Here is a 24308-nt window from a genome sequence, read left to right on the forward strand (position 1 = left end):
AAATCAAATGATTTCTGACAGGGTGCCAAGACAACGCAGTGGAGAAAAAAACAATCTTTTCAACAAATGGTGCTGGGACCAACAGATTTCACATGCAAAGGAATGAAGTTAGACCCCTTCCTCATACCATATACAAAAATTAACTCTAAATGGATTCAGAAGCTACATGTAAAAGCTACTTATAAAACTCTTAAAAGAAAATATAGGAACAAATCTTTGCAACCCTGGATAAGGCAAAGCCTTCTTAGATATGACTCCAAAAACACAAGTGAAAGCCCTGGCTGGTGTGGTCCAGTGGACTGAGTTGCTGGCCTGCAAACAGAAGAGTTGCCAGTTCAATCCCTGACTAAAATCTTTTTAAAAAAATACAGGCAAAAAAAAGAAAGAAAGAAAACAATAAATTTGACTTCAAATTTCTCAAAATTTACAACTGTTACAATAGCATCAAAAAGAATGAAGTACTTAGGAATAAGCCTAACCAAGGGGACAAAAACTTGCACACTAAAAACTGTATAATGCAGCCCTGGCTGGTGTAGCCCAGTGGATTGAGCACAGGCCTGTGAAGCAAAGGGTTGCTGGTTCGATTCCCAGTCAGGGCACATGCCTGGGTTGCAGGCCAGGTCCCCAGTAAGGGACACATGAGAGGCAACCACACACTGAAGTTTCTCTCCCACTCTTTCTCCTTCCCTTTCCCTCTCTCTAAAAATAAAACCAAATAAGATATTTTTATAAAAAACTTGTATAATGCAAATGAAAAAAATTAAAACACAAATAAATGGAAAGACATCCCATGTTTGTGTTAAAAGATCTGTACTACTCAAAATCCTAATGACCTTTTTCACAGAAATAGAAATATAATTCTAAAATTCAAATGGAACTACAAAAAACCCCATATAGCCGAAACAATATAGAAGAACGACAAAGCTGGAGGCCTCACATCTTCTCATTTCAAAATACAATACGAAGCTATGATAATTAAAACACTACAGTTCCATCATACAGATAGACATACAGACCAATAAAGAAACAGAGTCCAGAAACAGACCCACACATATAGGGACAAATTAATCTTCAGTAAGAATACCAATATTTGGCCATAAAAAAGAATAAAATCTTACCATTTGTGACAGTATGAATGGACCTAGAGGGTATCATTGCTAATTAAAATAAGTCAATCAGAGAAAGACAAATACCATATGATTTCACTTACATGCAGAATCTGAAGAACAATAGAAACAAAAACAGACACAGACTCACAAAAACAGAGTGTGGACTGATGGCTGCCAGAGATGGGGGGGGGGGTACCGGAGAGAGAGGTGCGGGGATGAAGTACAGACTGTTAGGTACAAACCAGTCCTGGGGATGTAAAGTGCAGGACAGGAAACACAGTCCATAACATTGTGAGAACTACATATAGTTTGAGGTGGGTACTGAAAATATTGGGGGGAACACTTTGTAAAGTATATGATTGTCTAACACTAGGCTGTACACCTGCAATTAATACATATTGAATGTAGACTGTAATTTTTCACAAAATGGAAAAAAATTGAATATATAATGGGGAAAGGATAGGCTTTTCAAAAAATGATGCTGAGAACTGAATATCCACATGCAAAAGAATGAAAATGGACTCTTATCTTATTCCATACATAAAAATCAACTCAAAATGGGTAAGACTTGAACCTGAGACTCAAAACTATAAAAACCCCTAAAACGAAACTTAAGGAGAAAAGACCATCATGACAATGGCCTTGGCAATGATCTACTGGCTGTGACTCAGCAATTCCACTCATAGGTATACACCCAAGAGAACTAAAAATACATGTTCACATAAAAACCTGCACATGAATGTTCATAGTAGCATTATTAATAATAGCCCAAAAGTAGAAACAATGCACGTGTTGGTCAACTGATGGATAAACAAAATTTGTAATATTCATGCAGAATACTATTCAGCAATAAAAAGAAATGAACTCCTGACACATGCTATATCACGTAACTTATGCTAAGTGAAAGAAGCTAGATATACTGTTGTTACAATTTTGTTAATAAGAAATGTCCAGAATAAGCAAATTCATAGCAATAGAAAGTAAAATATTAGTGGTTGCCAAGGGTCAAGGACAAAGGGAGAATGGAGAGTGACTGTTAATGTGTACAAAGTTTCTTTTTAGGGTGACGAAAATGTTCTAAACTGATTATGGCGATGGCTGCACAACTCTGTAGATACACTAAAAACAACTGAAATGGGTAACTTGTATTGCATTTAAGTGATAGCTTACTAAAAGTGCTTAAGAAAAACTACATGATGCCTACGATTTGCTTCAAAATAATATGGGAGCTCTAAATAAATGGACAGACATTCCATGGTCATGAATTGAAAATCTCTATAGAAGAAATTTTCCTCTAAGTAAATTATACGTTTTCTATTCCTATCAAAATCCTAACAAGATTTTTTGTAGACATAAACAATTATTCTAAAAGTTACATGAAAAAGAAAGACACTACAATAGCTAAAACAGTCTTCACAAAGTAAGAGGAATTACTCTACCTGATGAGTCACTACTCATTTACCAACACTTGGTCTTGATTACTACTACAGTTATAGTAATCAAGCCAGTGTGGTACTGAGACTGATAAACAGACAGATCAATGGAATGGAATACTAGAACCCCCAAATGAACCAACACAAATATGCCCAACTGATTTCTGAGTGGGCAAAACAATTCAGTGGAGGAATAACAGTCCTTTCAACAAATAGTGCTCAAACAACTGAACATCCATAGGCAAAAAAAAGAAAAGAAAAACACCACAGAAGTCTTGACCTAACCTTCACAACCATGTACAAAAATTAATTTAAAATGGATTATGAATTTAAACATGAAACTATACTATACATTTAGAAAAAAATACAGGCAAGATCCACCAGGACCTAAAGAAAAGGATTCTCAAACTTGGCACCAAAAATTCGATCTATATAAAAGAAAATAAACCAAACATCATAAAAATAATCACTGGCCCTGTGAAAGACCTTGTTAAGAAGATGAAAAGATAAGCTTCCAACTGAGAAAAAACAGTTGCATTCCATATATCTGACAAAGATCTTGTATCTGAAATACATAAAGAACCCTCAAAATTTAACAGCAAAAAAATTATCTGATTATCTGATTAGAAAATGAGCAAAAGACATAACCAGACAGCAAGTAAGTATACATAAAGATGTTCAATATCATTAGTCATTAGGGCAATGCTAATTAAAACTGTAAGATAGCACTATACACTTACTAGAACAGTTAAAAGAAAAAATAGTGATAATAACAAATGCTAATGAGAAGGAAGAAAAAGTAGATCTCTTATTCATTGCTTATGGGAATGTAAAATGGTATGGCTATGCTGGAAAACAGTTCAGAAGTTTCTTAAAAACTTATGCATGCCTTTGTTGTAAAACCCAAGAAGGTCACTCTTTACCCGAGAGAATTATACACAAAATCCTGCACATAAATGTTCATAACCATTTGATTCTTAATAGCAAAATACTGAATATACCAAAAGTCCTTTGACAGGTGAATAGTTAAACTAAGTATATATACTATTCTTGAATGACAAAACTAAAGAGTTAGAAAATAAGTTTTTCAGGGGACAGGGAGGGTTTTAGGATTGGGGTACGAATATAAACAGGTAGTGAGAGGGATTTTCACTGTGGTAATGGAATAGTCCTGTTAGCTTCGCTGTGGTGGTAGTTACGTAGAGTTATATATGAGAGAAAACTGCATAGAATTAGACATATAAAAGTGAATTCAGGTAAAAAAAAAACTGTTAAAAACCAAGTGAGTTTAGTTCACAGTAATGCACCAGTACTGATTTCCTGGTTCTGATGTCTTACTAGAGCTTTTATGAGATGTCACTACCAGGGGAAAGCTAGGTATAAGATACACAGGACTCAACTAACTTAGCAAGTTTTGTGAGTCTATAATTATATCAAAACAAAGGTTTGTTTTTTGTGTGTGTTTTTTTTTAAATAATGAGAGAGGAACCCTGGCTGGTGTGTCTCAGTGAATCGAGTGCTGGCCTGTGAACCAAAGGGTCACTGGTTTGATTCCCACTCATGGCGCATGTCTGGGTTGTGGGCCGAGAGGCAACCTGTCCATGTTTCTCTCACACACTGATGTTTCTCTCTCTCTCTCTTTCTCCCTTCTACCCCCTATAAATAAATAAATATTAATTAATTAATTAGAGGGGGAAAAGGGGATGGAGCTACAGACATACCTCAGATATACTGCAAGTTTGGTTCCAGACCACTGCAATAAAGCAGTTGTAAACTTTTTTCCTGGTGGAGGGTCTTGCCTTCAGTTTGTTAAAAATGCAACATCTGTGAGGTGCAATAAAGCGAAGCACAATAAAACGAGGTATGCCTGTATAGATGAAATGAGACTGGTCATTAATTGCTAATTCTTGAAGCTAGGTCACAGATATAGAGATTCCTAATACTACTCTATTTTTCATCTATTTAAATTTTCCCATAACAAAAGGCTAATGAAAATATAAGAAACCCATATATCAAAATATTAATGGCAGCTTCTCCAGTTGGTAATTTTATTTTTCTTTTTGCTAATATGCATTTTAAATTTCTTCTATAAAACAAATTTCCTATATAAAACAATTTTAAGGAAACATTTGCTCATATGGTCTTTTGTCCTTATTGTTTTACTCATATTTTTAAAAAGTAGCATTACAGGGAAAAAAATTAAATATAGAATCCAATTGATAGTTCTTACTTATAATACATAGCTTCATTTTAAAATATTTCTTCTAAATACCCAATTTATATTTCACCCAATTACATTTCACCTCAAAGTTCCATTATCTTTTTTTTAAAGTTAGCTAAAACACTCTCTCTAGAATAGATTTACAATAAACACAGTAACTCACTATTATAGTGATCCTCACACAACACATTAGATGTCCAAGTTCAAGACACCATAAGACATTTTAACAATTCCAGTTGGGTTTACATTTGCAATGTTGCCTAAGGTATTATTATTAACTTTAAATTTGTTTTAGAATTGTATGTGCTCTTTTTAAGTTTTCAACACTTTTTAAAAGCAGATGCTGCCCTGGCTGGTGTAGCTCAGTGGACTGAGTGGGGGCCTGAGAACCAAACGACCACGGTTTGATTCCCAGTCAGGGCACATGCCTGGGATGCAGGCCAGTTCCCAGCAGGGAATGCACGAGAGGCAACTATACATTGATATTTATCTCCCTCTCTCCTTCCCTTCCCCTCTAAAGATAAATAAATGAATAATAAAAAATAAAAGCAGATGCTGAAAAGTTGACAATGATTACAAAACCATGCTAAAGAATCCAACACATGTGAATCTAAGGAAAAAACACAGTAATTCACTGAACACTGAGATTCTGATAAGGTAATCACTTTTAGTTTTGTTTACTTTATTTGTATATCAAGCAAAAATGATACAATGCCATTTTCCTCAATTATAATTTAAATTGTGCCCTGTCTGGTGGGGCTCAGTGGATTGAGTGCCTGCCTATGAGCCAAAGGGTCGCAACTGGATTCCCAGTCAGGGCACATGCCTGGGTTGCGGGCCAGGACCCCAGTTGGGGGCGCACAAGAGGCAACCATACACTGATGTTTCCCTGTCTTTCTCCCTCCCTTCCCCCCTCTCTAAAAATAAATAAATTCTTTAACAAATTTTAAATTAGTTTTAATTACATAAGTTAAAATTAAATTATGAGAGAAATAACAAGAGACCTGATCTCTGCATCATCTGTGGGAACATGGGTAAGTCACAATCTCTCTCAACTCCATTTCCTTATCTACACACTGGGAAGTTATACTTGTCAATCTTCCACCTCCAAAATCCTATACAATGAGGCTCTAAAATATACTTTATAAACTTTGACCCATGATCAGTCTAATGACGTTTGATACAAAAATGCCATTATAAATACTGTAACTATATAAAGTAACATAATTACATAACACAGTATTGATAATTATGTTGTTATAACATAATTATTATAGCTTTACATTATTTTGGAGAATATTATTCTTGATATATCAGATCAGGGTTTCTCAACATCAACCCTAGCATCACTCTGCTCTGGAAAACTCTTTGCTGTGGGGGCTGCCAGGTGCATTGTAGGATGTTTACATCTATCCACTAGATACAAGAAGAATCCCCCAGGGCAGCCAAAAATCTTTTTTTTTAAGAAATATCATTTAAATTTATTTATTTGTTTGTTTATTTATTTATTTATTTTAGAGAGGGGGCGAAGAGATTTGTTATTCCACTTATTCATGCTTTCACTGGTTGCTTCTTTTATGTGCCCTGACCAGAGATCAAACCTGCAACCCTGGTGTATCTGGATGATGCTCTGCCAATGGAACTATCCAGCCAGGGCCCAAAAATGTCTTTAGACATTACCAAAATCACTTCTGGTGAAGGACCTCTGGTATGAGATTTAAAATTTTGAGGGCTCTTTGGAAATGGGAAAAAGAAAGATAGTTTTTTTGTTTTTGTGATATAGGAAAAGGGCATAAGGAGTAGCAATGAACAAAACAAAAAGGTTAAACTACAACTCATACACTATAAAAAGAAAAGGCATTCTTTTGTATGAAGGCTTGCTGAAAAACACATTAACCAAATACTGTTAATATAGTAACAAGAATGACAATGACAGTGTATGTACAAAGCTGAGGAGAAAATCCACAGGTAGTCCACCCTCAAATAAAGAGCATCCTCAATAAGGCCCAAGTTTGTTTATTTGTTTTACCAGAGATTAATAAAATTAACATACCACATGTTGCCATGGATAATGTACTCCCATGTATAAAGTACACCCACAGGTTTGTGCACATTACACATGGGATTATTATACCCATTACTATACCCATAGTATGTAATCACAATACCCATGTACAATGCTCATTCTTATTTTTCCCTCAAAAAAAACTTGGGCAAAAACGTGCACATCATATACGGCAAAATATGGGTAATTATTCTTCCCTCTAGCATTTGCGGGAAGGCTAAACCTTCTCAAGTGACCTGCTATTCTCTAACCAGTGAGAACACCCACATGAAAAAGATCCACCCAGTTAAAATACAAAAAGCATCCATCTGTTCATATCAAGTGTAAATGGACTACAAACACCTTGAAAAGTAACACTGAGGAATATACTCAAGTACTTCATGTATTTAAAGACCAAAGACAGTGTGGAGAAACTACATTTACATGCTACAACAAAAAATCAAACGTTCACTCCTCTATTTTTTGGTACTTTAGTACCCACTATAAAAATCAAATTCAGCCATTATTTTCCACCAAACATACAAATACCCAGTTTCCTTAGTCTATTCTTGGATAGGTCACCAGACTGGGAATAAGAGAACCAGTCTATTCCCAGCTGCAAAACAGACTGATAATCTCATGCAAATTATTCACTCAGGTTAAGGTTCTATACCGTTATCATGCTGACAGTACTGAAAATATGCCCAGAAACATGCACTGAGAAACCCAGGACTTCCTCTTACACCCAAAGGACAACTGCAAACGTATTTTTAGATATATTAAATCTAAAAATCTGAATAGGACTTTATTTATAGCAACATTTAACATACTTGAAATTTCAAAACTGTGTGGTGCATTTACCACTGCCCTCTATAAAATAAGCAATGCTTTTATTATCACCATGCCCCATTTTGCAAAACTCTACTTGTAAACTACACAAAGCACAATTATTATGTAAAATCAAAAATAAAAGTTGTTTTTAATTCAAGCTCTTGGGAAGTCTGTCTAACTTTTAGTCTGCTACACAAGTAGTTCTTTCCTGGTACTTTGTGCTTCACAAAATCTGGAAAGCAAAACTTTGCCCCCTAGTCTAAATCTGGAAAGGTCTTACCTCTGTTCTGACCACTAAACACAGAGATTTTACTAGTGCAACCAATACGCGGATACCTGCGTACAGTTTTTGCTCTTGATACCAAGGAAAAAAACTGTGTATTACACCAAGTAAGTTACCCATCTGACCTTTTCGCACACCACAGAAGTGGAAACACAATGCAGTCCCACAGAAGACTGGAAAAAAGCAGGGTTAGGAGGGGAAAGGGGGTGTCAAGGATCCGCGGCCCCCCGCTGTCAGGCAGACACTTGTTAGCAGCCCTAGCAAACCACTTACAAAGTTTGCCATCTGGCTGCGGAAAAGGGGCCCTGACGGCGCCACGGGCCCTGACCCGGAAGACCGGTGTCTGGGAGGCCCCAAGGCCCGTCAAGGCCCCAGGCGCAGCAGCAGCCACCCGGGCAGGAAAAGCCTCGGCTCCTCCGAGCTCCCGCCGGTCCCCGCACTCGGGAGCACTAACGCACGCGCGCACTCACACACGTACACACACAACAAAAGGAAGCCGTGGGAGCCGCGTGCGGAGGTTTGGTCCCGGAGCTACGGAAAGCCCCTCCCCTCGGCTCCCACCGCACGGCCCGGGGCCCACTCACTCTCTGGAGCGTCCGCAGAGAGGCCCAGGGGTGCGCGGATCCCTGCAACCCGCAGCCCACGGCCCTCCGGCCCGGCTCTGCTCCCCCCGCGCTCTCGGGCGGCGCCGGTGGCGGAGAGACGGCTCTGGGTCCAACACCGGCGCTGCTCCGCCCGCCAACCAACCGAGCGCTGGCAAAATCCCGCCCGTGCGGCCGTGGGATCATGCCTGGGCTCCAAAAGCCCAGAGAACCGGAGGACTCCCTACTTCCCAGGTTGCTTAAGAAATAAAACCACTATGCATAATTACCCTTGGTAAAAACCTCCACTCTTACAAACCATGGGTATGTTTAAGCCCCTTTTCCTAACTGAAGCACTAATCAGTAGACTCCGACACAGCACTCCTTAAAATAAGAAATCTTTCAGTAATCTCTTCCTTAAGCCTTCCTCTTACTCTTACTTCTCCACACCTTAATTTACTCATTTTAGTCTGCCCTTACCTTCCATTTTTTAACCCAAGAACTGCATTCCTCTTTTGAAATTTACTTTCTAATAGTAACAAGTCTCCTCATAAATCCCTTCCATCTCCCACTACCTATTCAAAACCTCTTCACAACTTTTATCATTTTTATCAGCTCCTACCAAATAATTCAAATAACTTTATTAAACACTGCTTTTTCTTTCTGTTCTCTCATTCCCTGAAAGCTAACACTTTCTGATGTCACACACAAATTTGCCCCAAATTGCCCTCAAATCTTGTGAACCTACTTCAGAGGCCACCAGTCACTTAGGAAAAAATCCATTTCCTAAGCATATCCCCAATAATTTGACAATGATCTTTCCAAATACTCTCTACCAATTCATTCGAATCACTGATAACTCAAGACTGCCATGCCCATTTCCCTAAAGACTACAGAACCTTATCAAATTAACACACTATTTCTATCTTTATATGTATCTATACAGGCAGGTGTGTATATGTTGACAAGCACACAGACACAAGACCCTGCAAAACATCAAGTGTATATATTTCATTCTAATCCTTTACATACTGGCTCTTCTCAAATTTCCAAGTGAAGCTTCATGCCAACCAAGATTTCCTACATCCAACCCTATCCTATGAAGTCACTTATTGATACTAAATTAACATAATTATCACTTATTCTCTCTCCATTTCTACCATAGTCATTCCCAACACCTTCCTTAGGCTATCCATTGTTTAAAAAAAAAAAAGATATCCATCATTAGTCTAATCCAAACAATCCACTCAAATATTCAGAATATACTCCTACTCACCAAGGCTCAGCTATGTTTGAAGCTGCTCCTAAGAAACAATTCTAGATGAAATAGGAGGTTACAGCAAAGATTGAGTTGGGCAAAGTGACATCCCTTGGCTCTCCAAGACTGTCAAAGCTCTGGATCTCCACAGGCCTTTCATTATTAAATTTGGAAGGTCAAAAAGTATTCTTTGCTCAGAGGTTGGAAGAGTTAGCTAACCATGTGAGGTATGTAATGCAAATATGAAGGGTATGAAGCACACAGCATTGGCACCTTCATGGTTTAAAATGTCAGTTGCCAGGACCACAGCAAGGCACTGATAAAGAATCTTAAAAACCCCAGTTTGGTAATAAGCACTTGCGAGTCAAATCTTTGACAGTACAAGGGAAAAGCTGACAGAAGACCAAGTCTGACATAAATGAATACTACTGCAGTACTGGACAAACAAAAGTTTGAGAGCAGAGACAAAAGTCAAAGAATAAGAGACCAGGTCTGGGTCTAAAGTATCATCAGTGGAAGACAATGAAGATTCAAAGCCCTTACATGGTCAAGATTTAAAAGCAAAACAAAATGAAGAAAGCAGCAATGTTTCAGTTTTAACCACATTTTGTTTTGAGGACTGGTAAGATAGCTCCTTTTGAGATGTTTGATAAATGATAAATAACCAGATATAACACAAGAACGCATCTTAGAACTGTATAACTGCTCTTATAGCTCCATATCCAAGTAATAAATGAAATGAGAACACAGCAAACCGGCATCCTCGTAACACTAAGAATTATGAGATAAGCCCTGGCTGGTGTAGCTCAGTGGATTGAGCACAGGCCTGTGAACCAGAGGATAGCGGTTCGATTCCCAGTCAGGGTACATGCCTGGGTTGCAGGCAGGTTCCCTGCAGGCCAACTCCCAGCAGGGGACATACCAAAGGCAACCATACATTGATGTTTCTCTCCCTCTCTCCTTTCCCCTCTAAAGATAAATAAATAAATAAAATCTTTAAAAAAAAGAAATATGAGATAAGTCATTTAGACAAAAAAGAAAAAACTATAGAGGCTATTTTATGGATCCCTAAGGACACCTACTTCCTACCATTCACCCCATTCTTTCCACTTTTTACCTGTACCTCTTTACATACACAAATTACCACCACACAGTTTTTGCAAAAAGTTTGATGTGATTTTGAAGCACTCACATAGAGACCAATGATCTCAATGTCTCTATCATTTATGGTATTTTTTAAAAGTTAGGCATGATGTACTATCATCTTTGTAACATAGTGGGGGCAAAGACTGTCCTTATACACACAGAGAGAAGAAACAGGCTCCTGGCATTAGGTGTTACCTAGGTAACACTGTTTTCTCCTTATTTTCTCTGCTACAAACTACTCAAGCTCCTCTTCATCTTATCTTATGTCTATTTGGGTCAACTCCAACCTCCTCATTCATCTCTGTATTATCTGTTTACTAGCTTCTATCAGCTTGCCTATGTTCTTCGTCAACAAATTACCCCAGGTCTTTTGCCTTTCATTATTACTGGTTTGGCCAATAAGTTAATTTAGTTTTTTCCTTACAATGACTCTAGTAGTGCCTGGCTGTCTTTAACTTCATTTGAAACAATTTTGTTAGATTTACTGTGACAGCTGTCATATCGGTGTGCATTTTTTAAAAAACTTAACCAAAATTGGTGAATTTTTGTATAGTCACTTTAACACTGAAGATCAAGGAAGACACACAACATTTTCTGCGATTTATGCTTTATTACTTCAAGAAAGGTAAAAACATAACTGAAACACAAAAAAAGATTTATGCAGTGTATGGAGAAGGTGCTGTGACTGATCAAACATGTCAAAGTAGTTTGTGAAGTTTCTTGGTACTACTGACATTTTGGCCAAATAATTCTTTGCTGTGGGGCTGTCTTATGCATTGTTAAATGTTTAGCAGCAGCCCTGGCCTCTACCCACTAGAAGCCAATAGCAGGAGATAGCTGACATACTCAAAATATCCAAATCAATAACGTTATTGGTGAAAATGAAAAATGCGTCTTTTATTTTATGGAAAAAAACTAAATGGACTTTTTGGCCAACCCCGTAGTACAACTTTACCCCATCCTTTTCTTTCTTTCATTGTTTCATTCCTAATTTACAAATCTCTCAGTTGAATTTGTATCGGTTATTACACCTGAGTGGTTATAATTTTTTAATTTTTTTATTCTCACCCAAGGACGTTTTTTCATTGCTTTTACAGAGAGAGGAAGGGAGAGAAACAGTGATTAGCTGCCTCCCATACATGCCTGGCCCTGGGATGGAATCTGAAACCAGGCACGTGACCAGACCAGAAACAGAACCCACAACCCAACCAACCGAGTCACACCAGCCCAGGCTGGTTATGATTGTGAAGTATAATTTATTTATAAAGAAATTCAGAGACAACTCTACTTGAACAATAAAAAAATTATTTAAAAAAAGAGATTTAAAGAACTGGTGAACGGAACAAATCCATCTATTTATCTCCGTCCCAATGCCAGTACCACCTGGATGACCCATCTCTTCCCTGGATTGTCGTGACCACCTCCTCATCTTATCTCAAGCTTCACTTTTCCCTGACCATCTGCTTCTCTCATGACGTAGCCATCCATTCTCCTTCTCCAGTTTGTTATGGACCCAACTGCTTCGGACATTCCCACTGTTCTCAACCACTAAAAAAATCTCTCTGCAGTTCACGTCACTCACTTAAATCATTCCACCTGCAACATCACCAAATTCCACAATACCCTTCTACCTACAATCCCTCCCCCCAAATTTCAATTCTAATTTGTCTCAGATTCAGTCATTATTCTCACTGACTTCAAAAATGATGCTGAAGAATTTTCTACACCTTGACCTTCCTCAACTCCTAACACCTTCATCTGTATGTTGAAGGTTTCACCCTTACACACACACACACCGAAAAGAGGGCATCACCTGGAAGTGCTGTACCACTAGGACTGTAACTTCAGGGACCCTGTCTTTTCTTAACCCTAACTACTTTTCTGTCTAGTCCTACGCCTGCTCTGCACCTCCTGGTAGCTTCACTGGTTTCCCCACACAATTTAAATCTGTCCACCAGCCATTCTAACACTGCCCTCTCCAGAACGTCATGACCTTCCATCCCATCCACCATGTATCTCCCCAGTGACAATCTTCACCATCTGTCTTCTCCACACCCACACACTGGGTGTTAAGCGCCACCAGAAATCTATGAAACCGTTTACAACTGATTTATTCTAGATACAACTCTCATTCTCCTTGACTAATCCAAATCATTTTTATATGTAAGTACTTAACCCCATCAAATAATCTATTTCATGAAATTCCCTCAAATCACACCTCCTCTGACTATAATCAAATCCGCTTTACAGCTTCTAAAAAGTCTACATCTTCATCCACTTATTACTTCTTGCCTCCCCTTTTGGAAAAAGAATTGTTCCTCCTTCTAAAAATAAACTTCTTAATACAATTCCTACAGCCCATTTTTTCCATATTAACCCAATCCATTCAGTCCTTTACCCCCATGCACTCTGGCCTCTGAACTGTTCTCTTGAAGACAACAACAAAAAATTCCATGTGCTAAATCCTACAACTCCCCACCCAGGTCCTTATCCTCTCGCTGGCAATGACGCGTGACCTACCTTTGCACTGCACCACATACGTCTATTCTGGTCTCTGGCTGCTCTCTCTTTCTCCAATGACTACTGGTCCTCTTCTTAGCCCACATAGTGGATATTTTCCCTAGTTCTGCCCTGGAGCTTTCTCTAATTCTCTCGCCATCACAATCTCATCTTTTACCACTGCTTCTTCATTTTCATTCCTCATATGGTTATCGTCCTCCAGCCCCCCAAAATATTTAAGCCATCACCCTCTGCTAATCTTATTCCTGAGGAATTAAAATATAATGGTTTCTTTTTAACTAGATCGTCAACTATTGCTTCAATTAACACCTCAATTAACAGTCCAAATACTTTCATAGCCATCAGCGTCCTACCAAATCCAGAATTAGTAGCTTCAATTATCAACACTGTGTACATATTCCCAAATCTCTACTGGACCTCTTTCATCAGCTGAATCCAGTATTTTTAATTCTAGCTAGATAATTCCCTTCAGATACTTCCACCAGGGCCTGACACATCGGTCAATGCCTTGTCACTAAAGAAGACATTCTTCCCCCACCAAAATAGTTCTGCTAACTGATCCAGAAATTTCCGTTAATGGCACCCCCATTCTCACTGTCACGCATGTCAAAAGCCCTAGAATTTCCCTTAGCTTTTCTCGTTCACTTTTTCTCAAGTTTCCCAAAAGCCCATTTGCTGTCAAATCCTTCAATTCTTTCTTTGAAGTATTTCTTGTATCTATCCCTTTCCGTTTATTCCCACTACCACCATCCCGACTTAGACTCTCAATACTTCGCACTTCTGTCATGGTCTTCTAACTTCGTCTCCTAGTTACCAGATTCCCTCTACTGCCAAAAAACAAAACACAGGCCACCACACTAGTATTCATAAACCCATCTTAGTTCCCCACTCAAAAAACATCAATGGTTCCCCACTGCATAGTGAGTCAAGTTAAAACTCCTTATACTTCCAAAAAATAGAAACTACTCACTTGTCCTACAATTACAGAATGGATAAATGCACTGTGGTATGTTCATGTAATGGAATCCCACAGAGCGAAAAAAAATGAACTATTACTATACACATCATGGATGGACCTCACAGACATATGGTCAGCATACTGAACCAGACACAGAAGTGTGATTCCACTTACATGAAACGTGAAAACACACAAAACTACTCTGCCGCGATAGAGGTTGGAACAAGTGACTTCCGGTTGGAGGAGGCATCCACTTGCCAGGTGACACGAGGAAGACTTCTAACATGTTGGGACATTCTGTATCTCGAACTCGGCAGTGGCTACACACCACTGTACACCTAAAATATGTCATTAACCTCTACCCTTGAGATCTGAGCACTTTATGTAAGTTACATCTCAAACATTTTTTTTTAAAGATTTTATTTATTTATCTTTAAAGGGGAAGGAAGGAGAGAAGGAGAGAAACATCAATGTATGGTTGCCTCTCATGAGTCCCCTGCTGGGAACTGGCCTGCAACCCAGGCATGTGCCCTGACTGGGAATCGAACCTCGATCGTGTGGTTCGTAGGCTCGCGCTCAATCTACTGAGCTACCCCAGCCAGGGCTCACATCTCAAACATTTTTTAAATTAGTTCAGTCCAGACTTTTAGATGTTTCAACTACTTTACAGCTGTATCTCCCTCCATTCATCAACATGAACCCTAAATCCCAGCTAACCTAGACCACCAACCTCCAAACACAACCCCAACTTTTCTCACTGTCACTCATCTCCCACCACCTTGTCTGCTATAATCCTATTTATCCTTCAAGGTCTAAGCTACACACCAATTCCCCCACGAAACTGAACCTGCCACAGTACTTCTGTCACAGGTGGACATGACCACATTTCTGACCCTAGATAAACTCCTAAAGAACAGAAACTGCATCATATATAAACATGCATCCTCCACAGTGCCTACCAAAGTACTGGAATCTTGCACAAAGTACACAAAAATATTTTCTGAATGAATAAACTCTGCAGTTCATCAAAAGCAGCCTTCAGTCTAACCCAACCTTCTCAAACCCATCCATTCCGATCCCCACTCAAAATTTACTGCTCAGTTTACATATTTAGTCATTCAACAAACAACTCGGAACCTATTATCGCCATAAACTGTACTCTAATATACCCCACTAAAGTACCCAAAAACACAATCCAGTTTCAGCTGCTGCCTGTTGAATCTTTCCACAACTCTAAATTTTCAGTCATCTTCCCCTCCTCTCTCCATCCAATCACATCCCACCTTTTCATCTGGAATCCCTCTGCTGTCAAACTAACTCGAGTTCTTCTTAGTTTCTCCAGTAGCTTCTCTTCTTCTCACTCCCGACCTCACTCCACCACCACCCCACCCTGCCCCCAATCTACCCTGTATGTTGTAGCATACTGTCAGATTAAGTGCTCTAACATACAGAGTCCTCGATTCAATGCTCCAAACAGCTCAACAGCTATATTTTAATGATATATATTAACATACTTTAATGGTATATGTTAACATATTTTAATCTTCAGATCCTTGCTAGAAGGTATAATGATTATCAATGTTCTGATGAGAAAACTGAGTCTCAGGGAGCAAGTAATCTCTCGAAAATCACAACATGGGTAAGCAGATGGGCCAACACTAAAACCCAGCTCCTGTCTGCTTACTAAGTACAACACTACGTCACACCAAATACAAACTATTTTTAAAGATTTTATTTATTTATTTCTAGAGGGGAAAGGAAGGAGAAAGAGAGAAATATCAATGTATGGTTGCCTCTGGTGTGTCCCCTGCCAGGAACTGGCCTGCAACCCAGGCATGTGCCCTGACTGGGAATCGAACCGCGATTGTGTGGTTCGCAGGCCCGCGCCCAATCCACTGAGCTACACCAGCCGCGGTCAAACTATTTATCTTAGCTTTCAAGGCCATCTATTTTTCTACCCAACCCCAAATAGCTCTTTCTACCCTAGATCATATTATGTTCTATTCATGAACTCTATGTTGCAAACTACAGGTGGTGACCATTTATTTAGTTAGTCATGAAATCAGTTTAATGAATGATAGCCATCTTTTCTTCTTTCTAGCCAAACAAAATAGAAAGCATTTGAATATATCTAGCATGGTAAGGAATGTTATTGTTATTGAAACTTTCTCTTTCATGCATACACACATTCATACATGCATATATTAAGTAAAGATGTAACATATCTTTCTTCCTGTAGGTCATAGTAAAAAAATCTTAAAAACTCTGTTCTCCATATATCTTTGCTCCTCACCTCCACACCTTGGATTTTGCTAATCTCTCAGGTTGGAATGCTCTCCTCCCAGGAATTTCACCCAGTCAGGGCCCTGTCCACTCCCCCCAAGCCTGGCTAAAATACCACTTGCATGCCACTAAATGCAGTCCCAGGTTTCTCCCTCAGTCAAATGTTTCTTACTCCCTTTTACTTCAATAACACTGAGTATTTTTCTTATTACATATTTGTGATCATAGTGTAGTTATTTGTGTACAAGTCCAGCTGCCTATTAGAATATAAATCCCCCCAAATTTATTCCTGACTGAAACCAACAATGCTTTTGCATATAACAAACATGCATTATCTGTGGACTAAAGAAAACTCATCCCATCATTTTCTGAAACCTCAGTTATAAATCAACATGATAAATAATTTCTACTACTGTTATCCTTCAAATAGACTTACCATCTTCCTCCCCAAAACAGACATTTCAAATAATCATCTCTACCCTCAATTTTCTATTGCTTTTTTCTGAACATAACCCGTCCTATATTAATCTTTTTCTTCTTTCAGAATTATACTTTCTATCAGATAACACCTCTTCTTCTCCATCTGCTTCTCTTTTACTTTACTCCTAGTTCTCTAGCATGCACAATGACAGATTTTACAGTAGTTGAACAGATTTTTCTTTCATTTTCTCTTCAGTGGACTTTTCAATTCATGTACATACAGGGATGGGCAAAAGCAGGTTTACAGTTGTAAGTACGGGACATTTTTACTCTTGTATTTGTACTATTATTTATTAAATATATCATTTATATTATTTGTTGTTATTATTATTATTGTGTCCTTACTTATGATTTATCTTTTAGGTAATGATGGGTGGTCATCTAACCCACTTTTGTCCACCCCTGTATATTTTTCAGCACCATTACATCCTTTGTAGACTGGCTATAAATAAAGAAGTTGAAACAAACAGAAAACATATAGAGAATCTGGATCTTCTAAATTATCTTAGATAATTTAGATCCCCTACCTTGTCTCAAATACTTTCTCATTCACTCATTTGTTCATCATGCATGTGTCTACTGGACATAGGCCCTCAATTCTCTGTCTATTCTACTCTGTAACTCAGAGAGCAGCATTAAGAAAACCATGCAGGAAAATGCTACAACAACAGAGCCAAGTTGACTCAGGCTCTTCACTCACAGAAACCAAGCAACCTGTGAGGTACAGGCTCAAAAAAGGAAAAACTACAAGTCACATGAGACATAGATGGAAAAAGATCACACTCCCTCAGTTGTCTGGAGCGCTCAAAAATCTACCCAACAAAGTAGATTTGAAAAGGGGCAAAGCACTAGGAGTAGCCCAAATGAAACAGGCAGAAAGCATTCAGACAAAAATAGATTAGGACTCTAGGTTCATTCTAGGGCTGCAAGAGAAATTTGGAGCAATTTAGTTTCTGTCTTGAGATCCCTAAGGAATTCTTTCAAATATCTAGCTGAAGTATGGTTTACTGCAATCCCTTTCCCCAAACCTTAGCCAATATTCATTTCTGCATTCTCTGAACTCCTACAGTGCCTACTGTCTGCAAAACTCATTTGGGAACTTAACCATAAACTATCTTGTTCACAGTAATGAAACTATTAACGAACATAACAAAAATTTATTTACTTGTACATATTAAAATCAGTGTGGTTTTCTTTAAAATATTTACCTTGGGAGGCTACTACTTATTCATTTATTCACTCCATCCATCCAACCATTTGATGCATTTAACCAACATTCATCTAGGGTCTAACTAACTACATGTGAACTGTCACCAACATTCAAAATATTTCCGACTTCCTCTTTAGGAGAGTTTTCCAAAGTCAGTTAATAAGTCAACCAAAAAAAAAAAAATCACTCTCAGTTGTGTGACTCAGTGCATTTAGACCAAAACTGTTCTTTATTCACTCTACTGATATCAACAGATCTTTAGCATTTCTAAAAATCAATCTTTCAAACTAAAAACATTTGTCACCAATGAGACCATTCAGAATAACAGCATGCCCTGTATTATTTGCAACTGTGCCATCCTGGAGGGATTACAAACTCTGAGAAGACAGGGACCATGTTTCCCTCACCTTTAAAGGCTCCTTCCCCCAACAGCAGACAATAGGTACTCAAAGTAAATTGTACAGGATGTTCTAAGAGGCTCAGGAGGTAATTCAGAAAAGGTGTTCCAAAAAAGTTCTGAACACTACTCTGAAAACGACTATCAAAATATAAAATCTCATCAAAAGTGTACTTTTGATATTTGTTTTAAAAAATCAATTTCTGTAGTCTTACACTGTTACTGAATTAATACAAACTCTCTCCCTAAATGAACGTTAAGTATTATAACTGCCTTGAGAGAAGAAACTTCATCTACTACTTTTTTATCATCTTAAAAATGCATCAAATCAAATCAGACAGATTCTTAAAACAGAAAAAATGTCTTAAGCAGTCATTTAGGCCTGAGTTAAGAAACCCCAAATTAAAGCAGCCCCCAGCTCCAGACCAGATTTACTCAGGTTAAACTAGCCTCAGATTAGACTAGAACCTTTGGTCCCACCCCCTCAATGTTTCTGCAAGACTGTTACAGTTCCATTCTAATCCATTTTGTACTTCTTCCCTTAAAGCTAAAGGCCTTGCCCAATAGGATATCCCTTTTGTGTGTGTGGTCTCAGTCTCTCTCAGTCTCTCTCTCTCACATACAAACACATACACATTGTGTCTGCAATACCCTCACAGGGCTCAGCAATTTCACACATTCCCACTATTTATTACTAAAGCAGTGAATGTTACTTTCTATCAGTCATTCAACAGGTATTTTATTAAGCACTTAAGAATCAAGCTGTTGTGAGTGTCTCCAGAGATTCAAATAAATCTCAGCTCTAGGGCAGGTTACAATAACCACCTTTTTGCACAATGGAAAATAATTCTCATAAGCAAAGACAAGATTTAGCAGTATGTGAATGCTGTTTCTATTCAGAGTAAGAAAGAACTCAAGAGGTGGAGTTACTTAAACAAGACTTTCAAAAACAGGAGCAAGATCCTTCTAGTCTCCCAATCTCAGTCACACTGATTTGGGAACATTGCACCTCACACACAAAGTCCAAAAACCAGCCTTTTATGAATCTATCCTAATATATAAGCAACACACCTTTTTCCATCATATTAGCAACATATTTGTGTCAAGTATGCTAATTTCCTTATAATTTCAACAAATCTCAGTCTCACCGCTGTAATTTAAATCTCCTTCACATCAACTATATCCAAGTGTCCTCAGAATTCTTTACCTCTTCTACACACTCCCTGCTCATACCACCTGCTGCTCATACCCTATCCCTCAGCTCCTCCCCTCTTATCACATTTCCCCATCCCTCCCTCCACAAAAAATGAAACACATATCCACACCAATCCTCCCTTCCAGAAAACGTAACAACTGCCATAGAAGCATGGAAAGAACAATTAAGGGTCACTTGATTCCATTCCCAGATTCGCCACACTAAAACTCTCCAGAAAACTGTCAAAGAACACTACTGCGCAGCTGACCTGGCAACTAATTCCAAGATGAACAACTATCACTGCCAAGCAAGCTTCATCTCTAACAAGCAACTGTTATGCTGCAAAGATGCTGTTTCTACAACCTACTCTTCCTTGTTGGTCCATCCACTGAACTTTCCTTTATCATCGCACCCAATATTTCCAGTCTAATTTTTTAAATTTTTTAAATTTATTTATCTTTAGAGGGGAAGGGAAGGAGAGAAGGAGAGAACTATCAATGTATGGTTGCCCCTCATGAGTCCCCTGCTGGGAACTGGCCTGCAACCCAGGCATGTGCCCTGACTGGGAATCAACCACAATCGTGTGGTTCGCAGGCCTGAGCTCAATCCACTGAGCTATACCAGCCAGGGCTTTCCAGTCTAATTTTAAATGCTTTCTCTTTAAGCATAGTCAAGATATAAGAACACAGAATAAAAATGTTAAAATAGTAACTATCAAAGGTTGGAAAAGAGAAGCAGGAAGGGGATAATGCCAGTGACATAAAGCCTTTCCATTCACAGTAAGAAGTCTTTTGACTACTTCACAATGTCATTTTAATAAACCAAAAATAATAGTACATGCTAATTATTTTTGGACCTCAAGAAAAGCATGAGAAGAACCAGAAAAATGAATGCTTAGAAAGAGACTCTAGAAAGTGGAACAGCAATTGAACAAGTGAGACAGGAGCTATTGCTTTTCATTATAAGCGCTCAGTACAATTTTGTGTTTTAATTATGCACATACACTATTACACATATTTTAAAAATGGGAGAAAAAAATAATGGCATACTATACTTAAGTCCATAAACTTAGAAGTTTTATAAACTTAAAAATGTTTTAAAGCTGTTACTACACAGTGCCAATGAGGAGGAAGAAAAACACATCCTCTCACACTATGACAATAAAAATGTAAAATACTGAATCATCTTACAGTAATATATAACATACTGACAGTTTTCCAAGTTTTAAAAAATAATCTGGATTGTTTCTATAAGAAAAGCTTAATAAAAGCCCCTCTCCACTCCAATGCTAAATTATCATCCTCCTTTAAGAGATAGCTGTTAAATAAACGACTGCATTTCTCCATCGCTCTCCCAAATTTCTTTCCATCTTCCCCATTAATCCCTCCACCCTCTACTTCCATAAAAGGATTTTTGAACCACCCTCTCCTCAGCTGAATTAATATTATAGTGTAATGTGTATGCAAGTCTTTCTTAGTAACCAATTTTCAGGTGAATAAAGCTGATTCAAAAGGCAAATAAAGCTTTAAGAACATGGTTCGAACACAGAGTTCCCTACTGAAATGGGGTGTGAACTCCGCAGCAAATCCAGTAGGTCCTGGTTCATTTCCTGATATAAAAATGCTAATACTCCCTCCAACCTGGATTTAGAAGCATCCAGTCTCTTCACGTTCCCCTAGACTTCAAGGCAACCAGTCCTGACCTTGCAACCTAAGACCAAAATAGATATTCTGCTGGCTTACATTCTGTAGGCTGATGCATGTTCTTCAATACCACTATGCCTCAGTGAGAATATACATTCAGGAACTGTGAATGGCAAAAGGTCTGCCTTCGGCCAGAGTTACAGAACCAATCCAGTCAATTACACTAATCTGAGGTACAAATGGAGCCGCCAAGGGGCCACCATGCATGGAATTCCCCCTCACCAATTATAACCCTGGGTTCTGTAATCCTGACTGAATAATATGGCACTAGTTCTCCCGGACCAATTAAGCTGAGCAGTGAAGAAGAAAACCACCAAGTCAAGTAATTTCCATTCCAGCATTTGCCAAGACCGTGTTCGTCCAGCCTCTGGTAAGTAATGATACTTCAAATTTGCAAAAATCTAAACTCCATGGTATAGAGAATACCTGTAGGCCAGGCATTTCCTTAAGATCTGTTTCAGAGATTCTCGCATTCACTGGTGCAGGTCTAAAATGTCTGAGACCAAACTACATACTAAGATCTAATTCTCAGTGACCCCAACCACTGCCAGGACCCATACTTACCAGATGTCATCTACAGCAGAGCCCAACCAGGTTCAGAACTAGGCCACCTTGGCCCATCTGGAATAACGCTTTAGTCCTTGGGCCAACATTCATTAATTCTACTATATTGTCTATTCTTCCATGCATTCTCTTCATATTCTCTAATATTTACACTCCCTCTTGCTTCAAACGCTATTCTTTCTATTCACGGAAACCCCTTATATTCCTCCTTTCCTTTTCCTTAGATACGCTTCAGTTTTTTCCATAACGAAATACCTAATATATCTGCACAATGAACACTCTCCCAGAATCCTCAAGACTTCTTCATAGCCACCCTCTGCATTCCTCCACCTATCCGGCATTCTTCCCCCGAGCCGCTCTCCTTGTACACACTCCCACTAGGTTTCCTGCAAGAATTCCCTTTTCTCCAACCCCTGCCCTTCCTTCTCCCAAAGAACACTCAGGCAGCAACAGTGACTGAGGCCTGCGGTGCATAAAGCACTGCACCAGGCACGGTGGACAGAGACCTGGTGTCTCCCTAGCCTTTTCACACCCACACCGAGTACCCTCTGGCCTCCTCGTGCAAACATTCCACCTTCTTCCCTACCTCTGACACCTCCCTCAGGCCTCGGAGGCCGCCTAGTCGCCTCTGCCACCCCCGGCATTATCCTTTCTCAATCCCCCAACCCACCATCCGCGCCCTGCTTCCTCCCGTCCCCTCAGCCTGCTCCTGCGTTTCCCCCGGCCTCCGCCGGTTCCCTGGCCACCCCCAGCGTCGCCACGGCTCGCTCCCCCCAGGGTCAGGCCTTTACCGCCGCGCGCTCCCCCCGCGCGCCACCCCCTCCCCCTCCCCCGCCCTCCCCCGGGCCGGGGCCTGCCAGGCCGAGCGCTTTACCACGGGCGGACGCCGAGTCGCGCGATCGCCGACTGTAGACGGCAGCAGCTCCAACCTTTCTAGGGACCTTGAGAAGAGGGGAAGGGAGGAGGGGGGAGAACTTTTGCTGTAGCAGCTTCGACAACTGCTCCCACCCCTGCGCCTTTCTCCTCTTCCTCCCCCTCCTCCTCCTCTTCCTCCTTCTCTTCCTCCTCCCAGAGCAGTAGAGACGCAGACATGCCTCGGCTAGAGCGCCGCCGCGGTGGCCGCCACTGCCGCCGCGGTGCCTTATGGGAAGCCCCGCACTCGGAAAGCGTTCCGCGGCGCCAACCTTCTCTCGCCTCGGTACCTAGCTGGGAAGGCCGAAAGTAGTTTAGACTCCCGCACCTGCGTGTCCCCAACCCGGCGCGGGGGAAGCTGATCCCGAGCTACAGGTCTCCCGGGCTGGGCCTGGAAAGATAGCAGTTTGAAAAAGATCGGAACTATGGAAAGCTGTTTGACTAGAGGTCCGCCTTCAACCCTTGATCTGTGCCTAGCGTGCTGAGAAGTGGAGGACTCGGGGGTCGTTCGTATTTCGGGCCCTGGGAAAAGGAAGGTGAAAGATTATCTGCCAGAATGTCTTGCTTTTTCGTTTCTCCTACCTCACCTAGCCCTTTCCACACCACCTCCAGTCGTCAGCCTCCACCACCCCAAATGCCGCCTTTACGGAAGCTGCAGCATTGCGCCCTTGAAGCTAACAAACTCCCTTAGTGTCTGTAAACTGAGAAGCAGGGTGTGAGCATAAAGATCAAGAAATGCGGCTATGGATTCTATTGCGCAAGGTCTTCCACGGTATTTTCCGCTCACTTCACCTGGGGCTCAAAACTTTTCAGTCTAGATGACAAAGACTTGGTAATGATGTATGTAATGCTGGAATTGCACAATTAAGTCTCCTCCCTTGAAGGCCCTTTAAGTGACCTTAGCCAAATTGTGACCTCCGTAATGGTGCCTTCGTTCAACTAACACTTAGAAGCCACCCTGAGGTCCCTTTGCCTACTGCTAGATGGTTTACAATTAATTACTCATCTTTCTGTCTCCACCCTAGCACAAGGCTGGCCATGTGGCATAATAGATGCTCCGTGATTTTTGAGTGATTATGGGCGTCAGCAATTTACCTGAGGAAGAAATGCCTTCAGTACTGTCTCTTCATAATAGTCTGAAGATTTATTTAGAGTGTCGCTCCAATACTTAAACATAATT

At 39.8% G+C, this 24308-nt stretch overlaps 1 protein-coding gene across 4 annotated transcripts in view; it reads right to left on the bottom strand.

The window, feature by feature from the left end:
• The window catches only part of ZNF148 (zinc finger protein 148), a 128332-nt gene extending 105050 nt beyond the window's left edge, over positions 1 to 23282 (bottom strand). For 2 of the 4 annotated variants that reach the window (XM_037033704.1, XM_037033703.1), the window contains exon 1: positions 23091 to 23273. The gene's annotated coding sequence lies outside the window, so the exon portion shown is untranslated. Of the gene's footprint in view, positions 1 to 4263; positions 4410 to 23090 lie in introns of all 4 variants that reach the window. The other 2 variants (XM_037033701.1, XM_037033702.1) reach the window with 2 other exon arrangements.
• Between the last annotated feature and the right edge of the window lie 1026 nt (positions 23283 to 24308).

The sequence above is a fragment of the Sturnira hondurensis genome, unplaced genomic scaffold, assembly GCF_014824575.4.
Source record: "Sturnira hondurensis isolate 20B ecotype Veracruz unplaced genomic scaffold, ASM1482457v3 Scaffold0021765, whole genome shotgun sequence".
In the NCBI taxonomy this organism is placed as follows: Eukaryota; Metazoa; Chordata; class Mammalia; order Chiroptera; family Phyllostomidae; genus Sturnira; species Sturnira hondurensis.